Here is a 13,612-nt window from a genome sequence, read left to right as displayed (position 1 = left end):
GTGGTGGTGGTGGTTTGGACTCAAAATGGCTCCTGGGCAGCTGGCTCCCGAGGGAGCTCCTCACTGTGCACCTCTGACCGCTGCCATCCGTTGCCCTTTCTCTCCCAATCGCCTCTCTCCCACTGGTCAAGCTCTCTTGGCTCTAATAGTGGATGTATTTTATCCTTAACTACAAGTTAATTGCTTGTTTAAAGTCACCTGGGCCCACTGCCCATTCCCGACCACGTTTGCTCTTTGTTTTTCTCAGAGAGCACTGCAACTTTGCTGAAATGTTGGATTCCAGATTCCTGGACTCCTCTGAACATTGTAAGACTCAACTGCTGAGCCTATGATCTGCTGCTTAGTTGCTTAAAGTTTACAGTAACTTTGATCAACTCACAGTCAACGTTCCCTGTCATTGTTTGGGGGGCGGGGGGGGGGGGGGAGGGGGGAGGTGTGCACGTGCCCATTCCATCCACCGTGTATGCGTGGTTTTTCCTATTTGAAAGCTGGTGAGCCGGCTGCAGGGAGATGCGCGGATGCCCAGCTTAAAGGGAACATTGCTTCCAGCCCTTCCCCACCGCTGCTGTTACCCGCTGGGCTGAGGCTGGACTGATGGTTCTCCTCGTTTATCAGCTTCAGCTCCTGTCTGGTTTATGACCAGAGTTTCACTCTCCTGGGCCGCTCTGGATCTTATGGTGACCTCCCACTTCGTCTTCACCTTTCTGCCCCACAACTCATTCTGTGCACTTCCTGGATCTTCATTCAAAAAAAAAGAAAGGAAGACTTGCATTTATGTAGCGCCTTTTACGACCACCAGACCTCTCAAAGTGCTTTACAGCCAATGAAGTACTTTTGGAGTGCAGTCAGTGTTGTGATGTGGGAACCAAGCAGCCAACATGTACACATCAAGCTATCACACACAGCAATGTGATAATGACCAGATCATCTGTATTTAGTGATGTTGATTGAGGGATAAATATTGCCAAGGACACCAGGGATAACTCCCTTGCTCTTCTTCGAAATCGTGCCATGGGATCTTTTACATCCATCTGAGAGGTTTAATGTCTCATCCGAAAGACGGATTCCCACAGAAATACCTCCATCGGGCATCTTCTGATACTCTACCCTTCAAATAGCTTCTGGACTTCACACGCCCGCCAGACCTGTCTCCGAACTTGGAGAGCAGTTCGTCGATGCTCCATGCTGACTCCACCCTACCTATATCAACGTTATCACACCACAGGACCACTGACTTTAATTCTGCACTCTCCCTGTTGTCTTCTATCTATTCCCCGTTTACTACCAGGATATACGTATAAGCAGGTCTATCTAACATGAGTTTTGCTGTGTTCATTCGCATGCGCATTTCGGCTGCCGCTCCGGACCCGAGCCATCACTTCTTTTTCCACTTTTTTCTCTCTACCCCTCCTAGACCCTTCTCTCCTGGTATCATCTCTCCTTTCATTTCTCCCCCTTCGGGTACTCTCCCAAATCCCCACCCCAACCCTTAAGCACTCCTCGATCTTCTAATCTCTAGCCGTCGTGCCAGGCTTGACTCCCTCTTGAATAAACCTATGACTTTCTTCTGTGCCTCTCTTAGCATCCTATGAAGGGCCCATCGAGGCGATCAGCAACCCCAACTGCCCCATCCTATTCTCTCACCAACCATCCCGCCCAGCGCGTCCATGCGGGGGCTAACCTTGCCAAACTCCTTCCCGTCCACATCACCCCTACCAGTGGACTCTGGCAACTCTCCACTGGCTGGAGTCATACCTAGCACAAAGGAAGATAGTTGTGGTTGTTGGAATTCCATCATCTCAGACCCAGGACATCACTGCAGGAGTTCCTCAGGGCAGTGTCCTAGGCCCAACCATCTTCAGCTGCTTCATCAATGACCTTCCCTCCATTATAAGGTCAGAAGTGGGGATGTTCGCTGATGATTGCAGTGTTCAGTTCCATTCACAACAACTCAGATAATGGAGCAGTCCATGCCCACATGCAGCAAGACCTGGACAGCATTCAGTCTTGGGCTGATAAGTGGCAAGTAACATTTGCACCAGACAAGTGCCAGGCAATGACCATCTCCAACAAGCAAGAGTCTAACCACCGCTCCTTGACATTCAACGGCATTACCATCACCAAATCCTCCATCGTCAACATCCTGGAGGTCACCATTGACCAGAAACTTAACTGGACCAGCCACATAAACACTGTGGCAACAAGAGCAGGTCAGAGACTGGGTATTCTGCGGTGAGTGTCTCGCCTCCTGACTCCCCAAAGCCTTTCCACCATCTACAAGGCACAAGTCAGGAGTGTGATGGAATACTCTCCACTTGCCTGGATGAGTGCAGCTCCAACAACACTCAAGAAGCTCGACACCATGCACACAAATCAGCCCGCTTGTTCGGCACGCTATCCACCACCTGAAACATTCACTCCCTCCATCACTGGTGCACCGTGGCTGCAGTGTGTGCCATCTAAAGATGCATTGCAGCAACTCGCCAAGGCTTCTTCGGCAGCACCTCCCAAACCTGCGACCTCTACCACCTAGAAGGACAAGGATAGCAAGCGCATGGGAACACCATCACCTCCACGTTCCCCTCCAAGTCTCACACCATCCCCACTTGGAAATATATCACCGTTCCTTCCGCGTTGCCGGGTCAAAATCCTGGAACTCCTTCCCTAACAGCACTGTGGAAGCACCTTCACCACACGGACTGCAGCGGTTCAAGAAGGCAGCTCACCACCACCTTCACAAGGGCAATTAGGGATGGGCAATAAATGCCGGCCTTGCCAGCAGCGTCCACATCCCAGGAACAATGCCCTTATGAGCTTATTGTGAATGAGTGCATTGATATCATGGCCTTGATGGAAACTTGTCTGAGGGCTGTTGACACCTTGCCCCTAAATGAAGCCTCTCTGCCTGGCTATACATTTGCCTCTACAGGTACATAAAAAGGAAAAGAGTGTCTAAAGTAAATGTTGGTCCCCTGGAGGATGAGACTGAGGAATTAATAATAGAGAACAGGGAAATGGCAGAGATGTTGAACAAATATTTTGTATCGGTCTTCACGGTAGAAGACACTAAAAACATCCCATAAGTGGATAATCAGGGTGCTATAGGAAGGGAGGAACTAAATACAATCACTATCACTAAAGAAGTAGTACTTGGTAAAATAATGGGACTAAAGGCAGACAAGTCCCCTGGTCCTGATGGCTTACGTCCTAGGGTCCTATAAGAAGTGGCTGCAGAGATTGTCGATGCATTGGTTGTAATCTACCAACATTCCCTGGATTCTGGGGAGGTCCCAGCAGATTGGAAAATCGCAAATGTAATGGCCCTATTTAAAAAAGGAGACAGACAAAAAGCAGGAAACTATAGATCGGTTAGCCTAACATCTGTTGTTGGGAAAATGCTGGTGTCCATTATTAAGGAAGCAATAGCAGGACATTTGGAAAAGCATGATTTAATCAAGCAGAGTCAGCATGGTTTTATGAAAGGGAAATTCAAGTTTGAAAAAATTTGCTGGAGTTCTTTGAGGATGTAACGAGCAGGATGGATAAAGGGGAACCAGTGGATGTGGTGTATTTGCATTTCCAGAAGGCATTCGATAAGGTGCCACATAAAAGGTTACTGTACAAGATAAAAGCTTACAGGGTTGGGGGTAATATATTAGCATGGATAGAGGATTGGCTAACTAACAGAAAACAGAGAGCCGAGATAAATGGGTCATTTCCAGTTGGCAAACAGTAACTAGTGGGGTGTCGCAGGGATCGGTGCTGGGGCCTCAACTATTTACAATGTATATTAATGACTTGGATGAAGGGACCGAGTGTAATGTAGCCAAGTTTGCTGATGATGCAAAGATGGGTGGGAAAGCAAATTGTGAAGAGGACACAAAAAATCTGCAAAGAGATAGAGACAGGCTAAGTGAATGGGCAAAAATTTGGCAGATGGAGTATAATGTGGGAAAATGTGAGGATATCCACTTTGGCAGAAATAATAGAAAAGCAAATTCTAATTTAAATGGAGAAAAATTGCCAAGTGCTGCAGTACAGAGAGACCTGGGGCTCCTTGTGCATGAAACACAAAAAGTTAGTATGCAGGTACAGCAAGTGATCAGGAAGGCAAATGGAATGTTGGCCTTTATTGCAAGGGGGATAGAGTATAAAAGCAGAGAAGTCCTGCTACAACTATACAGGGTATTGATAAGGCCACACCTGGAGTACTATGTACAGTTTTGGTCTCCGTATTTAAGGAAGGATATACTTGCATGGAGGTTGTTCAGAGAAGGTTCACCAGGTTGATTCCAGAGGTGAGGGGGGTTGACTTATGAAGATAGGTTGAGTAGGTTGGGCCTCTACTCATTGGAGTTCAGAAGAATGAGAGGTGTCTTATTGAAACATATAAGATAATGAGGGGTCTCGACAAGGTGGTTGCATAGAGGATGTAGACAGGGCTTTAAACTAAATAAGTGGGTGGGCGGGGGAAGCAGGGGGAGGGTTCCCAGTGGAGAGAAATCTCGAATGCTAAAGAGAAAAGAAAAGGAAGCAATGCAGGAAGGTGATTGTGGTCAGGATAACCAGATTATGTCAGGAAGGGACAGAGCATACAAACAAAAGAGTGCACTAACAAATAGAGTCCAAGTAAGAAAAAATAGCGATAAGACAAATAGGGCTATAGTACAAAATAATGTTAAGATGTCTAATAATGTTAAAAAGGCAAATTTAATTTAAAAGTATTGTTTCTGAATGCACGAAGCATCTGTAATAAGGTAGATGAATTAACAGCGCAAATAGATGTAAATGGGTACGATATAGTTGCAATTACGGAGACATTGTTGCAGGGTGACCAGGGTTGGGAACTGAATATCCAAGGATATTCGATATTTAGGAAGAGGAGGTGGTGTGACGTTGTTAGTAAAGGATGAAATCAGAGCAATAGTGAGAAAGGATATTAGCTCAGAAAATCAAGATGTAAAATCAGTCTGGGTGGAGCTAAGGAGCACCAAGGGGCAGAAAACATTGGTGGGAGTTGTCTAAAGGCCTCCAAACAGTAGTGGTAATGTAGGGCTCGGCATCAAATAGGAAATTAAGAGATGCATGTAACAAGGGTACTACAGTAATTGTAAGTAACTTTAATCTACATATAGACTGGCCAAACCAAATTAGTTATAATACTGTGGCAGATGAATTTTGGAGTGTGTAGGAGATGTTTTTTTTAGACCAGTATGTTGAGGAGCCTACTAGGGAACAGGCTATCCTAGATTGAGTATTGTGTAATGAGAAGGGGTTAATTAATAGTCTTGTTGTGCGGGGTCCTTCAGGGAAGAGTGACCATAACATGACTGAATTTCTTATTAAGATGGAAAGTGAAGTAGTCCAATCCGAAACTAGGGTCCTAAATCTAAACAAAGGAAACTCCGAAGGTATGAGGAATGAATTGGCTATGATAGATTGGGAAGATTCATTAAAAGGCATGACGGTGGATAGGCAATGGCTAATATTTAAGGAATGAATGCATGAATTGCAACAGTTTCCATTCCTTTCTGGTGCAAAAACGCAAAAGGAAAAGTGGCCCAACCATGGCTAACAAAAGAAATTAAAGGTAGTATTAGATCCAAAGAGGAGTTGTACAAAGTTGCCAGAAATGTAGCAAACCTGAGGATTGGGAGCAGTTTAGAATTCAGCAAAAAAGGACCACGAGATTGATTAAGAGGGTAAAAATAGAGCATGAGAGTAAACTTGCAAGAAACATAAAAACCGACTGCAAAAGTTTCTACAAGTATGTAAAAAGAAAACGATTAGTGAAAACAAATGTAGGTCCTTTACAGACAGAAACAAGAGAATTTGTAATGGGGAACAAGGAAATGGCAGAACAATTAAATAAATACTTTGGTTCTGTCTTTACGGAAGAGGACACAAATAACGACCCAGAAATGCTAGGGAACCAAGGGTCTAGTGAGCAATAGGAATTAAAGGAAATGATAATTAGTAAGAAAATAGTGCTGGAGAAACTAATGGGACTGAAGGCCGATAAATCCCCAGGGCCTGATGATCTACATCCCAGAGTACTAAAATAGGTAGCCATGGAAATAGTAGATGCATTGGTTGTCATCTTCCAAAATTCTATAGATTATAATAACAGTTCCTGCAGATTGGAGGGTGGCAAATGTAACCCCTTATTTAAAAAAGGAGGGAGAGAGAAAACAGGGAACTACAGACCGGTTAGCCTGACATCAGTAGTAGGAAAATGCTAGAGTCTATAGAAACATAGAAAATAGGTGCAGGTGTAGGCCATTCGGCCCTTCGAGCCTGCACCACCATTCAATAAGATCATGGCTGATCATTCCTTCAGTACCCCTTTCCTGCTTTCTCTCCATACTCCTTGATCCCTTTAGCAGTAAGGGCCATATCTAACTCCCTCTTGAATATATCCAATGAACTGGCATCAACTGCTCTCTGCGCAGGGAATTCCACAGGTTAACAACTCTCTGAATTAAGAAGTTTCTCCTCATCTCAGTCCTAAATGCCCTGCCCCTTATCCTACGACTGTGACCCCTGGTTCTGGACTTCCCCAACATCGGGAACATTCTTCCTGCATCTAACCTGTCCCGTCCTGTCAGAATCTTATACGTTTCTATGAGATCCCCCTCATCCTTCTAAACTCCAATGTATAAAGGCCCAGTTGATCCAGTCTCTCCTCATATGTCAGTCCTGCCATCCCGGGAATCAGTCTGGTGAACCTTCGCTGCACTCCCTCAATAGCAAGAATGTCCTTCCTCAGATTAGGAGACCAAAACTGCACACAATATTCCAGGTGAGGCCTCACCAAGGCCCTGTACAACTGCAGTAAGACCTCCCTGCACCTATACTCAAATCCCCTAGCTATGAAGGCCAACATACCATTTGCCGCCTTCACCGCCTGCTGTACCTGTATGCCAACTTTCAATGACTGATGAACCATGACATCCAGTTCTCGTTGCATCTTCCCTTTTCCTAATCTGCCGCCATTCAGATAATATTCTGTCTTCGCGTTTTTGCCCCCAAAGTGGATAACCTTACATTTATCCACATTATACTGCATCTGCCATGCATTTGCCCACTCAGCTAATCTGTCCAAGTCGCCCTGCAGCCTCCTAGCGTCCCCCTCACAGCTCACACCCAGTTTAGTGTCATCTGCAAACTTGGAGATATTACACTCAATTCCTTCATCTAAATCATTGATGTATATTGTAAAGAGCTGGGGTCCCAGCACTGAGCCCTGCGGCACTCCACGAGTCACTGCCTTGCCATTCTGAAAAGGACCCGTTTATCCTGACTCTCTGCTTCCTGTCTGCCAACCAGTTCTCTATCCACGTCAGTATATTACCCCCAATACCATGCGCTTTGATTTTGCACACCAATCTCTTGTGTGCGACCTTCTCAAAAGCCTTTTGAAAGTCCAAATACACCACATCCATTGGTTCTCCCTTGTCCACTCTACTAGTTACATCCTCAAAAAATTCCAGAAGATTTGTCAAGCATGATTTCCCCTTCATAAATCGATGCTGACTTGGATCGATCCTGTCACTGCTTTCCAAATGCGCTGTTATTTCATCCTTAATAATTGATTCCAACATTTTCCCCACTACTGATGTCAGGCTAACTGGTCTATAATTACCAGTTTTCTCTCTCCCTCCCTTTTTAAAAAGTGGTGTTACATTAGCTACCCTCCAGTCCATAGGAACTGATCCAGAATTGATAGAATGTTGGAAAATGATCACCAATGCATCCAATATTTCTAGGGCCACTTCCTTAAGTACTCTGGGATGCAGACTATCGTGCCCCGGGGATTTATCGGCCTTCAATCCCATCAATTTCCCTAACACAATTTCCCGCCTAATAAGGATATCCTTCAGTTCTTCCTTCTCATTCGACCCTCTGTCCCCTAGTACTTCCAAAAGGTTATTTGTGTCTTCCTTCGTGAAGACAGAACCAAAGTATTTGTTCAATTGGTCTGCCATTTCTTTGTTCCCCATTATAAGTCACCCGAATCCGACTGCAAGGGACCTACGTTTGTCTTCACTAATCTTTTTCTCTTCACATATCTATAGAAGCGTTTGCAGTCAGTTTTTATGTTCCCGGCAAGCTTCTTCTCGTACTCTATTTTCCCCCTCTTAATTAAACCCTTTGTCCTCCTCTGCTGAATTCTAAATTTCTCCCAGATAACAGCACACTTATCAACAGGATTAAACAAAGTTAACATGGATTTATGAAAGGAAAATCAGGTTTGACAAACCTTCTGGAGTTTTGTGAGGATGTAACTGATTGAATAGATAAGCGAGAACCAGTGGATGTAGTGTATTTGGATTTTCAGAAGGCCTTTGATTAAGTCCCACATAAGAGGTTAGTGTGAAAAATTAAAGCACATCGAATTGGGGGTAATGTATTGGCATGGATTGAAAATTGGTTAGCTGACAGTAAACAGAGAAGGAATAAACTGGTCTTTTTCGGGGTGGCGGGCAGTGACTAGTGAGGTACCACAGGGATCAATGCTTGGGCCCAGCTATTCACAGTATATATATATATATATATATATACATAAATGATTTGGATGAGGGAACCAAATGTAATATTTCTAAGTTTGCTGACGACACAAAACTAGGTGGGATTGTGAGTAGTGAGGAGGATGCAAAGACGCTGCAAGGCGATTTAGATAGGTTGAGTGAGTGAGGGGGCAAACACATGGCAGATGCAGTATAATGTGGATAAATGTGAAGTTATCCACTTTGGTAGGAAAAACATAAGGACAAAGTATTATTTAAATGGTGATGGCTTGGGAAGTGTTGATGTACAGAGGGACCTGGGTGTCCTTGTACACCAGTCATTGAAAGCAAACATGCAGGTACAGCAAGCAGTTAGGAAGGCAAATGGTATGTTGACCTTCATTGCAAGAGGATTTGATTACAGGAGCAAGGATGTCTTACTACAGTTATACAGGGCCTTGGTGAGACCGCACCTGGAGTATTGTGTGCAGTTTTGGTCTTCTTACCTAAGAAAGGATATACTTGCCATAGAGGGAGTGCAGCGAAGGTTCACCAGACTGATTCCTGGGATGGCAGGAGAGATTGGGTCGACTGGGCCTGTGTTCACTAGAGTTTAGAAGAATGAGAGGGGATCTCATTGAAACGTATAAAATTATGACTGGGTTGGATAGACTGGATGCCGGGGGGATGTTTCCTTTGGCTGGGAAGTCTAGAACAAGGGGTCACAGTCTCAGGATACGGGGTAGGAAATTTAGGACTGAGATGAGGAGAAATTTTTTCACTCATAGGGTAGTGAACCGACTCGAGGGACCGAATGGCCTACTGCTGCTATTATCTATGTTTCTATGATATTTCCACTCATGGGGGAAACTAAAACTAGGGGACATAGTCTTAAAATGAGGGGCTGCCAATTTGAGATGAGGAGAAATTTCTTCTCTGAGGGTTGTAAATCTGTGGAATTCTCTGTCCCAGAGAGCTGTGGAGACTGGGTCATTGAATATATTTAAGGCGGAGATAGACAGATTTTTGAGCGATAAGGGAGTAAAGGGTTATGGGGAGCGGGCAGGGAAGTGGAGCTGAGTCCATGATCAGATCAGCCATGATCTTATTAAATGGCGGAGCAGGCTCGAGGGGTCAAATGGCCTACTCCTGTTCCTATTTCTTATGTTGCCCCGCCCAGACCATTGCGGTGACTCTGGTCACCAAATATCATCCTCGATTTCAAAGGACTGCCTATGATGATGATGAAGACCTGCTTCCACTCTAAAAGTGAGTTCTTAGGTGACTGAACAGTCCAATACGGGAACCACAGTCTCTGTCACAGGTGGGACAGACAATCGTTGAAGGAAAAGGAGGGTAGGACTGGTTTGCCGCATGCTCCTTCCGCTGCCTGCGTCTGTTTTCTGCATGCTCTCGGCGACGAGACTCGAGGTGCTCAGCGCCCTCCCGGATGCACCTCCTCCACCTAGGGCGGTCTTTGGCCAGGGACTCCCAGGTGTCGGTGGATGTTGCATTTTATCAGGGAAGCTTTGAGGGTGTCTTGAAATATTTCCTCTGCCCACCTGGGGCTCGTTTGCCGTGAAGGAGTTCCGAGTAGAGCAATTTTCTTTGGGAGTCTCGTGTCTGGCATGCGGACAATGTGGCCTGCCCAGCAGAGCTGGTCGAGTGCGGTCAGTGCTTCGATGCTGGGGATGTTGGCCTGGTCGAGGACGCTAACATTAGTCTATCCTCCCAGGGGATTTGCAGGATCTTGCGGAGACATCGTTGGTGGTATTTCTCCAGCGATTTTACGTGTCTACTGTACATGGTCCATGTCTCTGAGCAATACAGGAGGGCGGGTATTACTACAACCCTTGAGCTTGGTGGCAGATTTGAGGGCCTGATCTTCAAACACTCTTCCTCAAGCGGCCAAGGCTGCACTGGTGCACTGGAGGCGGTGTTGAACCTCGTCGTCGATTTCTGCCCTTGCTGATAATAGGCTCCCGAGATATGGAAAGTGGACTCTGGTCACCAAATAACACCTTGGGCCACCCCCCAACTCCTCTCGCACCTTCTCATCCTTTGAGCATCTCGCCTTGTTCCATCCCTCTCACCTCTCATTTAAAATCCTCGTTCACAACCGCCCACCCTACTGTCACACCAAGCATCTCCACGCGATGTCTTCACTGCTTTCCTCCCTCAGCCTCCGCACCGAATGACTTCGCATCCTCCGTGAATTCATCCTCCATTTCAGTTAATCATGCTCTCTCGCCTCTGATGTAACAGCCCTACTATCTTCCCATAATCTCGTCTTCCATGTAAACTCCCCAACCCATACTCACGGCCATCCCATCGTGTCAATCACAGGCAAGGCCATCTTTGATCACTTCCTTGTATTGCTCTCTACCCACATCCCCCTTCCCCCTCCCAATCCTACTTCCTTCTGTGTCTGCCCCTGGGAAAAAAACTCTACCAATTTACTTACATCTGCACTTTCAGCATACTAACAGTCCAGCCTCTGGCCTTCCATTCACCACAATATTTCTGCAGCTACAAATCTGCTCAACCACACCCTCACCACCACCTTAAAGAAAGAAAGACTTACATTAATAGAGCACCTTTCACGACCACCGGACATATCAAAGCACTTTACTTTTGGGGTGGTCACTGTTGTAATGTGGGAATGGTGTTTGATACCCTGGTCCCCATTAAAACCAGTACTTTCTCTCACTCTGGCCCTCATCTCAGCTCGCTTAAGTGCAAGAGTTGCAGACTTGAATAGATGAATGAATGGTTCAGCCATTCACCGTCAGATCTGGCTGGACCAGATAAAGCACCATCATCCTGGAATGCAAAGATAACCCTGGCTTCTTTTCTCTGCTGCAAACCGATGTCTCCCCTGTCACCTCCACACTTACCTCCAACAACAAGTGCGAGGAGCTCGTGGACTTCTTTGTCACCAAGAATCATCCGATCGTCTTCCTCTGCCTCTTCCCTTCCTTCCCCTAGCCCACCGGGCCAAACTTCCTCTGAGGCTCCCCCATGCCCTAGCTCTGACCTGACATCTTTAGTTTCTCACCAATCTCCCCTCATGCCCTCTCTGAGCTCATCCTGTCCATGAGTCCCACCTCCTGCTCCCTCAACCCTATTCCCACTAAACTGCTCACCCAAATTCCCTTCCTGGCTTCATGTTAGCTGATGGCGTTAACGGTTTGTTCTCCTCGGGTACTGTCCCCCTCTCCTTCGTATCTGTCAATCAGGTTTCTGTCCCTGCCACAGTACTGAAACAGCTCTTGTCAAAGTCACAAATGACACCCTCTGTGACTGTGACAAAGGTAACCTATCCCTCGTCCTTCTCAACCTGTCTACAGCCTTTGACACAGTTGACCACTCCATCCTCCTCCAGCGCCTCTCCACCATCGTCCAGCTGGGTGGGACTGCACTCGCTGGTTCCATTCTTATCTATCTAATCGTAGCTAGAAAATCACCTGCACTGGCTTCTCTTCCCACCCCCGCATCGTTACCTCTGGTGTCCCCCAAGGATCTATCCTTGGCTCTCTCCTATTTCTCATCTACATGTTGTCCCTTGGCGATATCATCCAGAAACACAGCATCAGTTTCCACATGTACGCTAAGACACCCAGCTCTACTTCACCACCACTTCTCTCGGCCCCTCTACTGTCACTAACTTGTCAGACTGTTTGTCCAACATTCAGTACCAGATGTGCAGAAATTTCCTCCAATTGAATATCGGGAAGACCGAAGCCATTGTTGTCGGTCCCCTCCACAAATTCTGTTCCCTAGCCACTGATTCCATCCCTCTCCCCAACCACTGTCTGTCCCACCTGTGACAGAGACTGCAATTCTCGTATTGGACTGTTCATTTTTAGAGTGGAAGCAAGTCTTCCTCGATTTCGAGGGACTGCCTATGATGATTAGACCCATCGTGCCTGCACTGGACTTTGGTAAAGCAACCCAATTAATCCCACTCCCCTGCTCTTTCCCCACAGCCCTGCAAATTTATTCTCATCAAGAATTTATCCAATTCTATTTTGAATGACTATTGAATCTGCTCCCACAGCTCTTTCAGGCAGCGCGTTTGCTGCGTAAAAACTCCCCCTCCTCTCCCCTCTGGTTCTTTGGCCAATCACCGTCAATCTGTGCCCTCTGGTTACCGACCCTTCCACCACTGGAAACACTTTCTCCTTAGTTACTCTATCAAAACCTTTCATGATGTTGAGCACCTTTGTCAAATCTCCTCTTAACCTTCTCTGCTCTAAGGCGAATAACACCTGCTTCTCCAATCTATCCACATAACTGAAGATACCTCATCCCTGGTACCATTCTCGGAAATGGTTCATCTGCCTTACTATCTCCTTATGTGGCTCTGTGTCGTGTTTAGTTTTACATTGCTCCTGGGACGTTTCACTGTTAAAGGCGCTGTATTCTTACTGTTGTGGAAGCAGATTCTGTAGGAACTTTCAAAAGGCAATTGGACATATACTTGAAGAGGACTAATTTGCAGGGTTATGGGGAAAAAAATTGGGCTGTGGGACTAATTGGACAGCTCTTTCAAACAGCTGGCACAGACACGTCAGGCTAATGGCCTCCTTCTGTGCTGTGAGATTTTGTGAATCTAGAATGGACTGCCTTACATTTGCCCACATTGAAGTCCATGTGCAGTTTTACCCACTCATTTAATCTGCCTATATCCCTTTGTAACTTCCTGCTGCCATCTACACAGCTCACTGTCCCTCCTAAAGTAGTGTCATCTGCAAACCTCAGTATGCAACTCTCTATCAAGTGATGGAAATTCATGGTGAAAAGCTGAGGCCCAGTACAAATCCCTGGGGGACATCACTTGTCACATCCTGTCAATTAGAGAACGTTCCATTTAACCACACTCCCACCTCGCAACCCATGCCATAGGATCAACACATGGTCAGCACCCTTCAGTACAAAGAAATGATTAGCAAGCAGGAAGAAGAGCAGTTGCTTCATGCTGATTGCTCCTAGGCAGAAGCTGAAAGTGTATAATATACTAAGCACAGTATGTCCTGTATAGACAGCAGCAACAGTGAGATACCTGAATAGAGACGGGCCAGACTGCTGCAGATAGCTGC

At 46.1% G+C, this 13,612-nt stretch overlaps 1 protein-coding gene across 2 annotated transcripts in view; it reads left to right on the top strand.

The window, feature by feature from the left end:
- LOC139275981 (homeobox protein PKNOX1-like) overlaps nucleotides 1-13,612 on the top strand; it is a 159,336-nt gene that overhangs the window by 123,047 nt on the left and 22,677 nt on the right. The window lies entirely within an intron of this gene.

Source organism: Pristiophorus japonicus, chromosome 11, assembly GCF_044704955.1.
Source record: "Pristiophorus japonicus isolate sPriJap1 chromosome 11, sPriJap1.hap1, whole genome shotgun sequence".
In the NCBI taxonomy this organism is placed as follows: Eukaryota; Metazoa; Chordata; class Chondrichthyes; family Pristiophoridae; genus Pristiophorus; species Pristiophorus japonicus.
This window is presented reverse-complemented; position numbering and strand designations above follow the sequence as displayed.